Source organism: Lissotriton vulgaris, chromosome 12 (genome assembly GCF_964263255.1).
Source record: "Lissotriton vulgaris chromosome 12, aLisVul1.2, whole genome shotgun sequence".
Taxonomy (NCBI): Eukaryota; Metazoa; Chordata; class Amphibia; order Caudata; family Salamandridae; genus Lissotriton; species Lissotriton vulgaris.
The window spans coordinates 444,329,931-444,342,397 of NC_141700.1; the positions used below are offsets into that span (position 1 = coordinate 444,329,931).

General features: G+C 30.9%; 8 non-coding genes across 8 annotated transcripts; all 8 read right to left on the bottom strand.

Annotated features, from left to right (window-relative positions):
- Positions 1–2,359: 2,359 nt before the first annotated feature.
- Positions 2,360–2,432, bottom strand: TRNAT-UGU (transfer RNA threonine (anticodon UGU)). The gene has a single exon. It is a non-coding gene; the product is annotated as a tRNA-Thr (tRNA).
- Positions 2,433–3,379: 947 nt separating this feature from the next.
- TRNAT-CGU (transfer RNA threonine (anticodon CGU)) lies at positions 3,380–3,452 on the bottom strand. Its single transcript has one exon. It is a non-coding gene; the product is annotated as a tRNA-Thr (tRNA).
- A 946-nt stretch (positions 3,453–4,398) lies between these two features.
- Positions 4,399–4,471, bottom strand: TRNAT-UGU (transfer RNA threonine (anticodon UGU)). Its single transcript has one exon. It is a non-coding gene; the product is annotated as a tRNA-Thr (tRNA).
- Positions 4,472–5,407: 936 nt separating this feature from the next.
- On the bottom strand, positions 5,408–5,480 carry TRNAT-UGU (transfer RNA threonine (anticodon UGU)). Its single transcript has one exon. It is a non-coding gene; the product is annotated as a tRNA-Thr (tRNA).
- Positions 5,481–6,940: 1,460 nt separating this feature from the next.
- On the bottom strand, positions 6,941–7,014 carry TRNAT-AGU (transfer RNA threonine (anticodon AGU)). Its single transcript has one exon. It is a non-coding gene; the product is annotated as a tRNA-Thr (tRNA).
- Positions 7,015–8,466: 1,452 nt separating this feature from the next.
- TRNAT-CGU (transfer RNA threonine (anticodon CGU)) lies at positions 8,467–8,539 on the bottom strand. The gene has a single exon. It is a non-coding gene; the product is annotated as a tRNA-Thr (tRNA).
- Positions 8,540–9,482: 943 nt separating this feature from the next.
- TRNAT-CGU (transfer RNA threonine (anticodon CGU)) lies at positions 9,483–9,555 on the bottom strand. Its single transcript has one exon. It is a non-coding gene; the product is annotated as a tRNA-Thr (tRNA).
- A 437-nt stretch (positions 9,556–9,992) lies between these two features.
- Positions 9,993–10,066, bottom strand: TRNAT-AGU (transfer RNA threonine (anticodon AGU)). The gene has a single exon. It is a non-coding gene; the product is annotated as a tRNA-Thr (tRNA).
- Between the last annotated feature and the right edge of the window lie 2,401 nt (positions 10,067–12,467).

Sequence of the window (12,467 nt, forward strand, 5' to 3'; positions counted from 1 at the left end):
CCAGGACACCTGCGACGGCAGATGTGGTAAGTTGTGTGGGGTGGGGAGGGGGTTTACGCTACCTTCTAGACACCTCACACGAGTCCTCGGACGACCTTTAAATGGCGTCGAGTTCATTGGGGCCCCCGTCAAGTCAAGGGAAATTGGTAGATGCATTTGAGGTACAGCCTCTGTGCGGTCGCCCCTCCCAAGTGGGGGGGGTAATTCTGGTTTAGGGATCTGACACCGGTTATGACCTTGCCGTTGGCCCTTAACGTTAGGATGTACAATTTCAAGTTAAATGTTTTGTAGGATGTTAGTTCGGCTAGGAGAACCTTTGTATTAGAAACATGTTAAGGTTAGCCAAACTTCGTAATGTGGAAATGAAATTGTACGTAATATGAAACTGTTATTTTAATGTTTTGATTTTGTTTCATATTTTAATAAATACGGCCGGGAGGGTCACTCCCTCCCGCCTTCCAAAAGTTCAGAACCGTTTCTGTTTCCCATCCTTGGGGATTGCGTCGAGAGGGGGTGGCGGGTATCTCAGCCATATAAACAGGTACTCTTATAAAACCCAATTTCATTTCTTGAATTCTTTACAATTTTTTTTCATGAAGGTAATAATATTGCTCCAATCTAGGTAGACATTTCATCTACGTCTATCTCATAGATATGTACTTTTTTTCATTTTGCAATAACAGTATTCATTCTATAATCTTGAAAATACCTGGGTTTTTATAAGGTTAAAGATGATCTGTTCAACAGTAAGATGAATCAGACTTTTATATTTTAATTGTATCGGAAAAAGACCTAATGAAAATGATTTGTTATATAACAATGAGAAAAGCAAGGCACTGCTGAGAGTTGAACTCAGGATCTCCTGTTTACTAGACAGGCGCTTTAACCAGCTAAGCCAAAGCACCCACTTGATTCTTAAATTTGAAACACTTTTCTTTTTGGTGTTCAAGAGAATATTGCTTTTTCACTTTCATATTCTTTTCTAAGTTCATACACTTCTCTACTCAAACACTTAAGATGAATGAAGACTCTTCACTTATTCAAAAACACCTCTCTAATTTGAAGTTTACCCTATTCATATCATTTTAAAATATACCTTACTGAAGAATGGATTCGTTGAATTCAACAATAGAGTGATCATTCACCTCTATCTTGTTCTTTGTCATTTTCTTTTCCCTATTTCAGTCAATGCATTCCTACAAAAACCTTCACAATACCAAGCATTTTATTTAATTTTTAAGATAACTTATTCTAAAGTTCATAGAACCAGATGTTTATTCTTAAATTGTATTCAACATTTGTTTGATGTAAATTATTCGGAAAGCATGGAGAAAACAGTTAGGTGCTGCTGAGATTTGAACTCAGGATTTCCTGTTTACGAGACAGGTGCTTTAACCACCAAGCCACAGCGCCAACGTTAAGAGTAAGAAATGCATACATAATTTATTGTTTATGATGAAAATGTGTTTCCTGCTATAAATTCTTCTTTATATGTATTGTAATCTTAAACACGAAAACATACTCAATCACTACGCAAGTATTAATATGTTTTAATAAACAGGTACTCTTATAAAACTCAATTTCATTTCTTGAATCTTTTTAAAAAAAAAATCATGAAGGTATTAATATTGCTCAAATCTAGGTAGAAATTGCATCTACGTCTTTCTCATAGATATGTATTTTTTTCATTTGGCAATAACAGTATTCATTCTATAATCTTGAAAATACTTGTGTTTTTATAAGGTTTAAGATGATCTGTTCAACAGTAAGATGAATCAGACTTTTATATTTTAATTGTATCGGAATAAGACCTAATAAAAATGATTTGTTATATAACAATGAGAAAAGCAATGCACTGCTGAAAGTTGAACTCAGGATCTCCTGTTTACTAGACAGGCGCTTTAACCAGCTAAGCCTCAGCACCCACTTGATTCTTAACTTTGAAACACTTTTCTTTATGGTGTTCAAGAGAATATTGCTTTTTCACTTTCATATTCTTTTCTAAGTTCACACACTTCTCTACTCAAACACTTAAGATGAATGAAGACTCTTCACTTATTCAAAAACACCTCTCTAATTTGAAGTTTACCCTATTCATATCATTTTAAAATATACCTTGCTGAAGAATGGATTAGTTGAATTCAACAATAGAGTGATCATTCACCTCTATCTTGTTCTTTGTCATTTTCTTTTCCCTATTTCAGTCAATGCATTCCTACAAAAATCTTCACAATACCAAGCATTTTATTTAATTTTTAAGATAACTTATTCTAAAGTTCATAGAACCAGATGTTTATACTTAAATTGTATTCAACACTTGTTTGATGAAAATTATTCGGAAAGCATGGAGAAAACAGTTAAATGCTGCTGAGAATTGAACTCAGGATTTCCTGTTTACAAGACAGGAGCTTTAACCACTAAGCCACAGCACCAACGGTAATAGTAAAAAATGCATAAAGAATTTATTGTTAATGATGAAAATGTGTTTTCTGCTATAAATTCTTCTTTATATGTATTGTAATCTTAAACACGAAAATATACTCAATCACTACGCAAGGATTCATATGTTTTAATAAACAGGTACTCTTATAAAACCCAATTTCATTTCTTGAATTCTTTACAATTTTTTTTCATGAAGGTAATAATATTGCTCCAATCTAGGTAGACATTTCATCTACGTCTTTCTCATAGATATGTACTTTTTTTCATTTTGCAATAACAGTATTCATTCTATAATCTTGAAAATATCTGGGTTTTTATAAGGTTAAAGATGATCTGTTCAACAGTAAGATGAATCAGACTTTTATATTTTAATTGTATCGGAATAAGGCCTAATGAAAATGATTTGTTATATAACAATGAGAAAAGCAAGGCACTGCTGAGAGTTGAACTCAGGATCTCCTGTTTACTAGACTGGCGCTTTAACCAGCTAAGCCACAGCACCCACTTGATTCTTAAATTCGAAACACTTTTCTTTATGGTGTTCAAGAGAATATTGCTTTTTCACTTTCATATTCTTTTCTAAGTTCACACACTTCTCTACTCAAACACTTAAGATGAATGAAGACTCTTCACTTATTCAAAAACACCTCTCTAATTTGAAGTTTACCCTATTCATATCATTTTAAAATATACCTTGCTGAAGAATGGATTAGTTGAATTCAACAATAGAGTGAACATTCACCTCTATCTTGTTCTTTGTCATTTTCTTATCCCTATTTCAGTCAATGCATTCCTAAAAAAATCTTAACAATACCAAGCATTTTATTTAATTTTTAAGGTAACTTATTCTAAAGTTCATAGAACCAGATGTTTATTCTTAAATTGTATTCAACATTTGTTTGATGAAAATTATTCAGAAAGCATGGAGAAAACAGTTAGGTGCTGCTGAGATTTGAACTCAGGATTTCCTGTTTACGAGACAGGCGCTTTAACCACTAAGCCACAGCACCAACGTTAATAGTAAGAAATGCATAAATAATTCATTGTTGATGATGAAAATGTGTTTCCTGCTATAAATTCTTCTTTATATGTATTGTAATCTTAAACACGAAAACATACTCAATCACTACGCAAGTATTAATATGTTTTAATAAACAGGTACTCTTATAAAACTCAATTTCATTTCTTGAATCCTTTAAAAAAAAAAATCATGAAGGTATTAATATTGCTCAAATCTAGGTAGAAATTGCATCTACGTCTTTCTCATAGATATGTATTTTTTTCATTTGGCAATAACAGTATTCATTCTATAATCTTGAAAATACTTGTGTTTTTATAAGGTTTAAGATGATCTGTTCAACAGTAAGATGAATCAGACTTTTATATTTTAATTGTATTGGAATAAGACCTAATAAAAATGATTTGTTATATAACAATGAGAAAAGCAAGGCACTGCTGAAAGTTGAACTCAGGATCTCCTGTTTACTAGACAGGCGCTTTAACCAGCTAAGCCACAGCACCCCCTTGATTCTTAAATTTGAAACAATTTTCTTTATGGTGTTCAAGAGAATATTGCTTTTTCACTTTCATATTTTTTTCTAAGCTCACACACTTCTCTACTCAAACACTTAAGATGAATGAAGACTCTTCACTTATTCAAAAACACCTCTTTAATTTGAAGTTTACCCTATTCATATCATTTTAAAATATACCTTGCTGAAGAATGGATTAGTTGAATTCAACAATAGAGTGATCATTCACCTCTATCTTGTTCTTTGTCATTTTCTTTTCCCTATTTCAGTCAATGCATTCCTACATTAATCTTCACAATACCAAGCATTTTATTTAATTTTTAAGATAACTTATTCTAAAGTTCATAGAACCAGATGTTTATACTTAAATTGTATTCAACACTTGTTTGATGAAAATTATTCGGAAAGCATGGAGAAAACAGTTATATGCTACTGAGAATTGAACTCAGGATTTCCTGTTTACAAGACAGGAGCTTTAACCACTAAGCCACAGCACCAACAGTAATAGTAAAAAATGCATAAAGAATTTATTGTTAATATATGAAAATGAGTTTTCTGCTTTATATGTATTGTAATCTTAAACACGAAAAGATACTCAATCACTACGCAAGGATTAATATGTTTTAATAAACAGGTACTCTTATAAAACCCAATTCCATTTCTTGAATTCTTTACAACTTTTTTTTCATGAAGGTAATAATGTTGCTCCAATCTAGGTAGACATTTCATCTACGTCTTTCTCATAGATATGTATTTTTTTCATTTTGCAATAACAGTATTCATTCTATAATCTTGAAAATACTTGGGTTTTTATAAGGTTAAAGATGATCTGTTCAACAGTGAGATGAATCAGACTTTTATATTTTAATTGTATCGGAATAAGACCTAATGAAAATGATTTGTTATATAACAATGAGAAAAGTAGAGCACTGCTGAGAGTTGAACTCAGGATCTAATGTTTACTAGACAGGCGCTTTAACCAGCTAAGCCACAGCACCCACTTGATTCTTTATTTTGAAACACTTTTCTTTATGGTGTTCAAGAGAATATTGCTTTTTCACTTTCATATTCTTTTCTAAGTTCACACACTTCTCTACTCAAACACTTAAGATGAATGAAGACTCTTCACTTATTCAAAAACACCTCTCTAATTTGAAGTTTACCCTATTCATATCATTTTAAAATATACCTTGCTGAAGAATGGATTAGTTGAATTCAACAATAGAGTGATCATTCACCTCTATCTTGTTCTTTGTCATTTTCTTTTCCCTATTTCAGTCAATGCATTCCTACAAAAATCTTCACAATACCAAGCATTTTATTTAATTTTTAAGATAACTTATTCTAAAGTTCATAGAACCAGATGTTTATACTTAAATTGTATTCAACACTTGTTTGATGAAAATTATTCGGAAAGCATGGAGAAAACAGTTAAATGCTGCTGAGAATTGAACTCAGGATTTCCTGTTTACAAGACAGGAGCTTTAACCACTAAGCCACAGCACCAACGGTAATAGTAAAAAATGCATAAAGAATTTATTGTTAATGATGAAAATGTGTTTTCTGCTATAAATTCTTCTTTATATGTATTGTAATCTTAAACACGAAAATATACTCAATCACTACGCAAGGATTCATATGTTTTAATAAACAGGTACTCTTATAAAACCCAATTTCATTTCTTGAATTCTTTACAATTTTTTTTCATGAAGGTAATAATATTGCTCCAATCTAGGTAGACATTTCATCTACGTCTTTCTCATAGATATGTACTTTTTTTCATTTTGCAATAACAGTATTCATTCTATAATCTTGAAAATATCTGGGTTTTTATAAGGTTAAAGATGATCTGTTCAACAGTAAGATGAATCAGACTTTTATATTTTAATTGTATCGGAATAAGACCTAATGAAAATGATTTGTTATATAACAATGAGAAAAGTAGAGCACTGCTGAGAGTTGAACTCAGGATCTAATGTTTACTAGACAGGCGCTTTAACCAGCTAAGCCACAGCACCCACTTGATTCTTTATTTTGAAACACTTTTCTTTATGGTGTTCAAGAGAATATTGCTTTTTCACTTTCATATTCTTTTCTAAGTTCACACACTTCTCTAATCAAACACTTAAGATGAATGAAGCCTCTTCACCTATTCAAAAACACCTCTCTAATTTGAAGTTTACCCTATTCATATCATTTTAAAATATACCTTGCTGAAGAATGGATTAGTTGAATTCAACAATAGAGTGGTCATTCACCTCTATCTTGTTCTTTGTCATTTTCTTTTCCCTATTTCAGTCAATGCATTCCTACAAAAATCTTCACAATACCAAGCATTTTATTTAATGTTTAAGATAACTTATTCTAAAGTTCATAGAACCAGATGTTTATTCTTAAATTGTGTTCAACATTTGTTTGATGTAAATTATTCGGAAAGCATGGAGAAAACGGTTAGTTTCTGCTGAGATTTGAACTCAGGATTTCCTGTTTACGAGACAGGTGCTTTAACCACTAAGCCACAGCACCAACGTTAATAGTAAGAAGTGCATAAATTATTCATTGTTGATGATGAAAATGTGTTTCCTGCTATAAATTCTTCTTTATATGTATTGTAATCTTAAACAGGAAAACATACTCAATCACTACGCAAGTATTAATATGTTTTAATAAACAGGTACTCTTATAAAACCCAATTTCATTTCTTGAATTCTTTACAATATTTTTTTCATGAAGGTAATAATATTGCTCCAATCTAGGTAGACATTTCATCTACGTCTTTCTCATAGATATGTATTTTTTTCATTTTGCAATAACATTATTCATTCTATAATCTTGAAAATACTTGGGTTTTTATAAGGTTAAAGATGATCTGTTCAACAGTAAGATGAATCTGACTTTTATATTTTAATTGTATCGGAATAAGACCTAATGAAAATGATTTGTTATATATTACAATGAGAAAAGCAAGGCGCTGCTGAGATTTGAACTCAGGATCTCCTGTTTACTAGACAGGCGCTTTAACCAGCTAAGCCACAGCACCCACTTGATTCTTAAATTTGAAACACTTTTCTTTATGGTGTTCAAGAGAATATTGCTTTTTCACTTTCATATTCTTTTTTAAGTTCACACACTTCTCTACTCAAACACTTAAGATGAATGAAGACTCTTCACTTATTCAAAAACACCTCTCTAATTTGAAGTTTACCCTACTCATATCATTTTAAAATATACCTTGCTGAAGAATGGATTAGTTGAATTCCACAATAGAGTGATCATTCACCTCTATCTTGTTCTTTGTCATTTTCTTTTCCCTATTTCAGTCAATGCATTCCTACAAAAATCTTCACAATACCAAGCATTTTATTTAATTTTTAAGATAACTTATTCTAAAGTTCATAGAACCAGATGTTTATTCTTAAATTGTATTCAACATTTGTTTGATGAAAATTATTCGGAAAGCATGGAGAAAACAGTTCGGTGCTGTTGAGATTTGAACTCAGGATTTCATGTTTATGAGACATGCCCTTTAACCACTAAGCCACAGCACCAACGTTCATAGTAAGAAATGCATACAAAATTTATTGTTGATGATGAAAATGTGTTTCCTGCTAAAAATTCTTCTTTATATGTATTGTAATCTTAAACACGAAAACATACTCAATCACTACGCAAGTATTAATATGTTTTGATAAACAGGTACTCTTATAAAACTCAATTTCATTTCTTGAATTCTTTAAAAAAAAATCATGAAGGTATTAATAATGCTCAAATCTAGGTAGACATTTCATCTACGTCTTTCTCATAGATATGTATTTTTTTCATTTTGCAATACCAGTATTCATTCTATAATCTTGAAAATACTTGGGTTTTTATAAGGTTAAAGATGATCTGTTCAACAGTAAGATGAATCAGACTTTTATATTTTAATTGTATCGGAATAAGACCTAATGAAAATGATTTGTTATATAACAATGAGAAAAGCAAGGCACTGCTGAGAGTTGAACTCAGGATCTCCTGTTTACTAGACAGGCGCTTTAACCAGCTAAGACACAGCACCCACTTGATTCTTAAATTTGAAACACGTTTCTTTATGGTGTTCAAGAGAATATTGCTTTTTCACTTTCATATTCTTTTCTAAGTTCACACACTTCTCTACTCAAACACTTAAGATGAATGAAGACTCTTCACTTATTCAAAAACACCTTTCTAATTTGAAGTTTACCCTATTCATATCATTTTAAAATATACCTTGCTGAAGAATGGATTAGTTGAATTCAACAATAGAGTGATCATTCACCTCTATCTTGTTCTTTGTCATTTTCTTTTCCCTATTTCAGTCAATGCATTCCTACAAAAATCTTCACAATACCAAGCATTTTATTTAATTTTTAAGATAACTTATTCTAAAGTTCATAGAACCAGATGTTTATTCTTAAATTGTATTCAACATTTGTTTGATGAAAATTATTCGGAAAGCGTGGAGAAAACATTTAGGTGCTGCTGAGATTTGAACTCAGGATTTCCTGTCTACGAGACAGGCGCTTTAACCACTAAGCCACAGCACCAACGTTAATAGTAAGAAATGCATACATAATTTATTGTTGATGATGAAAATTTGTTTCCTGCTATAAATTCTTCTTTATATGTATTGTAATCTTAAACACGAAAACATACTCAATCACTACGCAAGTATTAATATGGTTTGATAAACAGGTACTCTTATAAAACTCAATTTCATTTCCTGAATTCTTAAAAAAAAATCATGAAGGTATTAATATTGCTCAAATCTAGGTAGAAATTTCATCTACGTCTTTCTCATAGATATGTATTTTTTTCATTTTGCAATAACAGTATTCATTCTATAATCTTGAAAATACTTGTGTTTTTATAAGGTTTAAGATGATCTGTTCAACAGTAAGATGAATCAGACTTTTATATTTTAATTGTATTGGAATAAGACCTAATGAAAATGATTTGTTATATAACAATGAGAAAAGCAAGGCACTGCTGAGAGTTGAACTCAGGATCTTCTGTTTACTAGACAGGCGCTTTAACCAGCTAAGCCACAGCAACCACTTGATTCTTAAATTTGAAACACTTTTCTTTATGGTGTTCAAGAGAATATTGCTTTTTCACTTTCATATTCTTTTCTAAGTTCACACACTTCTCTACTCATGAACTTAAGATGAATGAAGACTCTTCACTTATTCAAAAACACCTCTCTAATTTGAAGTTTACCCTATTCATATCATTTTAAAATATACCTTGCTGAAGAATGGATTAGTTGAATTCAACAATAGAGTGATCATTCACCTCTATCTTGTTCTTTGTCATTTTCTTTTCCCTATTTCAATCAATGCATTCCTACAAAAATCTTCACAATACCAAGTATTTTATTTAATTTTTAAGATAACTTATTCTAAAGTTCATAGAACCAGAGGTTTATACTTAAATTGTATTTAACACTTGTTTGATGAAAATTATTCGGAAAGCATGAAGAAAACAGTTAAATGCTGCTGAGATTTGAACTCAGGATTTCCTGTTTACGAGACAGGAGCTTTAACCACTAAGCCACAGCACCAACGGTACTAGTAAAAAATGCATAAATAATTTATTGTTGATGATGAAAATGTAATTTCTGCTATAAATTCTTCTTTATATGTATTGTAATCTTAAACACGAAAAGATACTCAATCACTACGCAAGGATTCATATGTTTTAATAAACAGGTACTCTTATAAAACCCAATTTCATTTCTTGAATTCTTTACAATTTTTTTTCATGAAGGTAATAATATTGCTCCAATCTAGGTAGACATTTCATCTACGTCTTTCTCATAGATATGTATTTTTTTCATTTTGCAATAACAGTATTCATTCTATAATCTTGAAAATACTTCGGTTTTTATAAGGTTAAAGATGATCTGTTCAACAGTAAGATGAATCAGACTTTTATATTTTAGTTGTATCGGAATAAGACCTAATGAAAATGATGTGTTATATAACAATGAGAAAAGCAAGGTACTGCTGAGAGTTGAACTCAGGATCTCCTGTTTACTAGACAGGCGCTTTAACCAGCTAAGCCACAGCACCCACTTGATTCTTAAATTTGAAACACTTTTCTTTATGGTGTTCAAGAGAATATTGCTTTTTCACTTTCATATTCTTTTCTAAGTTCAAACACTTCTCTACTCAAACACTTAAGATGAATGAAGACTCTTCACTTATTCAAAAACACCTCTCTAATTTGAAGTTTACCCTATTCATATCATTTTAAAATATACCTTGCTGAAGAATGGATTAGTTGAATTCAACAATAGAGTGATCATTCACCTCTATCTTGTTCTTTGTCATTTTCTTTTCCCTATTTCAGTCAATGCATTCCTACAAAAATCTTCACAATACCAAGCATTTTATTTAATTTTTAAGATAACTTATTCTAAAGTTCATAGAACCAGATGTTTATCCTTAAATTGTATTCAACACTTGTTTGATGAAAATTATTCGGAAAGCATGGAGAAAACACTTAAATGCTGCGGAGATTTGAACTCAAGATTTCCTGTTTACGAGACAGGAGCTTTAACCACTAAGCCACAGCACCAACGGTAATAGTAAAAAATGCATAAAGAATTTATTGTTGATGATAATAATGTGTTTTCTGCTATAAATTCTTCTTTATATGTATTGTAATCTAAAACATGAAAAGATACTCAATCACTACGCAAGGATTCATATGTTTTAATAAACAGGTACTCTTATAAAACCCAATTTCATTTCTTGAATTCTTTACAATTTTTTTCATGAAGGTAATAATATTGCTCCAATCTAGGTAGACATTTCATCTACGTCTTTCTCATAGATATGTATTTTTTTCATTTTGCAATAACAGTATTCATTCTATAATCTTGAAAATACTTGGGTTTTTATAAGGTTTAAGATGATCTGTTCAACAGTAAGATGAATCAGACTTTATATTTTAATTGTATAGGAATAAGACCTAATGAAAATGATTTGTTATATAACAATGAGAAAAGCAAGGCACGGCTGAGAGTTGAACTCAGGATCTCCTGTTTACTAGACAGGCGCTTTAACCAGCTTAGCCACAGCACCCACTTGATTCTTAAATTTGAAACACTTTTCTTTATGGTGTTCAAGAGAATATTGCTTTTTCACTTTCATATTCTTTTCTAAGTTCACACACTTCTCTACTCAAACACTTAAGATGAATGAAGACTCTTCACTTATTCAAAAACACCTCTCTAATTTGAAGTTTACCCTATTCATATCATTTTAAAATATACTTTGCTGAAGAATGGATTAGTTGAATTCAACAATAGAGTGATCAGTCACCTCTATCTTGTTCTTTGTCATTTTCTTTTCCCTATTTCAGTCAATGCATTCCTACAAAAATCTTCACAATACCAAGCATTTTATTCAATTTTTAAGATAACTTATGCTAAAGTTCATAGAACCAGATGTTTATACTTAAATTGTATTCAACACTTGTTTGATGAAAATTATTCGGAAAGCATGGAGAAAACAGTTAAATGCTGCTGAGCTTTGAACTCAGGATTTCTTGTTTACGAGACAGGCGCGTTAACCAATAAGCCACAGCACCAACGTTAATAGTAAGAAATGCATAAATAATTCATTGTTGATGATGAAAATGTGTTTCCTGCTATAAATTCTTCTTTATATGTATTGTAATCTTAAACACGAAAACATACTCAATCACTACGCAAGTATTAATATGTTTTAATAAACAGGTACTCTTATAAAACCCAATTCCATTTCTTGAATTCTTTACAATTTTTTTTCATGAAGGTAATAATATTGCTCCAATCTAGGTAGACATTTCATCTACGTCTTTCTCATAGATATGTATTTTTTTCATTTTGCAATAACAGTATTCATTCTATAATCTTGAAAATACTTGGGTTTTTATAAGGTTAAAGATGATCTGTTCAACAGTAAGATGAATCAGACTTCTATATTTTAATTGTATCGGAATAAGACCTAATGAAAATGATTTGTTATATAACAATGAGAAAAGTAGAGCACTGCTGAGAGTTGAACTCAGGATCTAATGTTTACTAGACAGGCGCTTTAACCAGCTAAGCCACAGCACCCACTTGATTTTTTATTTTGAAACACTTTTCTTTATGGTGTTCAAGAGAATATTGCTTTTTCACTTTCATATTCTTTTCTAAGTTCACACACTTCTCTACTCAAACACTTAAGATGAATGAAGACTCTTCACTTATTCAAAAACACCTCTCTAATTTGAAGTTTACCCTATTCATATCATTTTAAAATATACCTTGCTGAAGAATGGATTAGTTGAATTCAACAATAGAGTGGTCATTCACCTCTATCTTGTTCTTTGTCATTTTCTTTTCCCTATTTCAGTCAATGCATTCCTACAAAAATCTTCACAATACCAAGCATTTTATTTAATGTTTAAGATAACTTATTCTAAAGTTCATAGAACCAG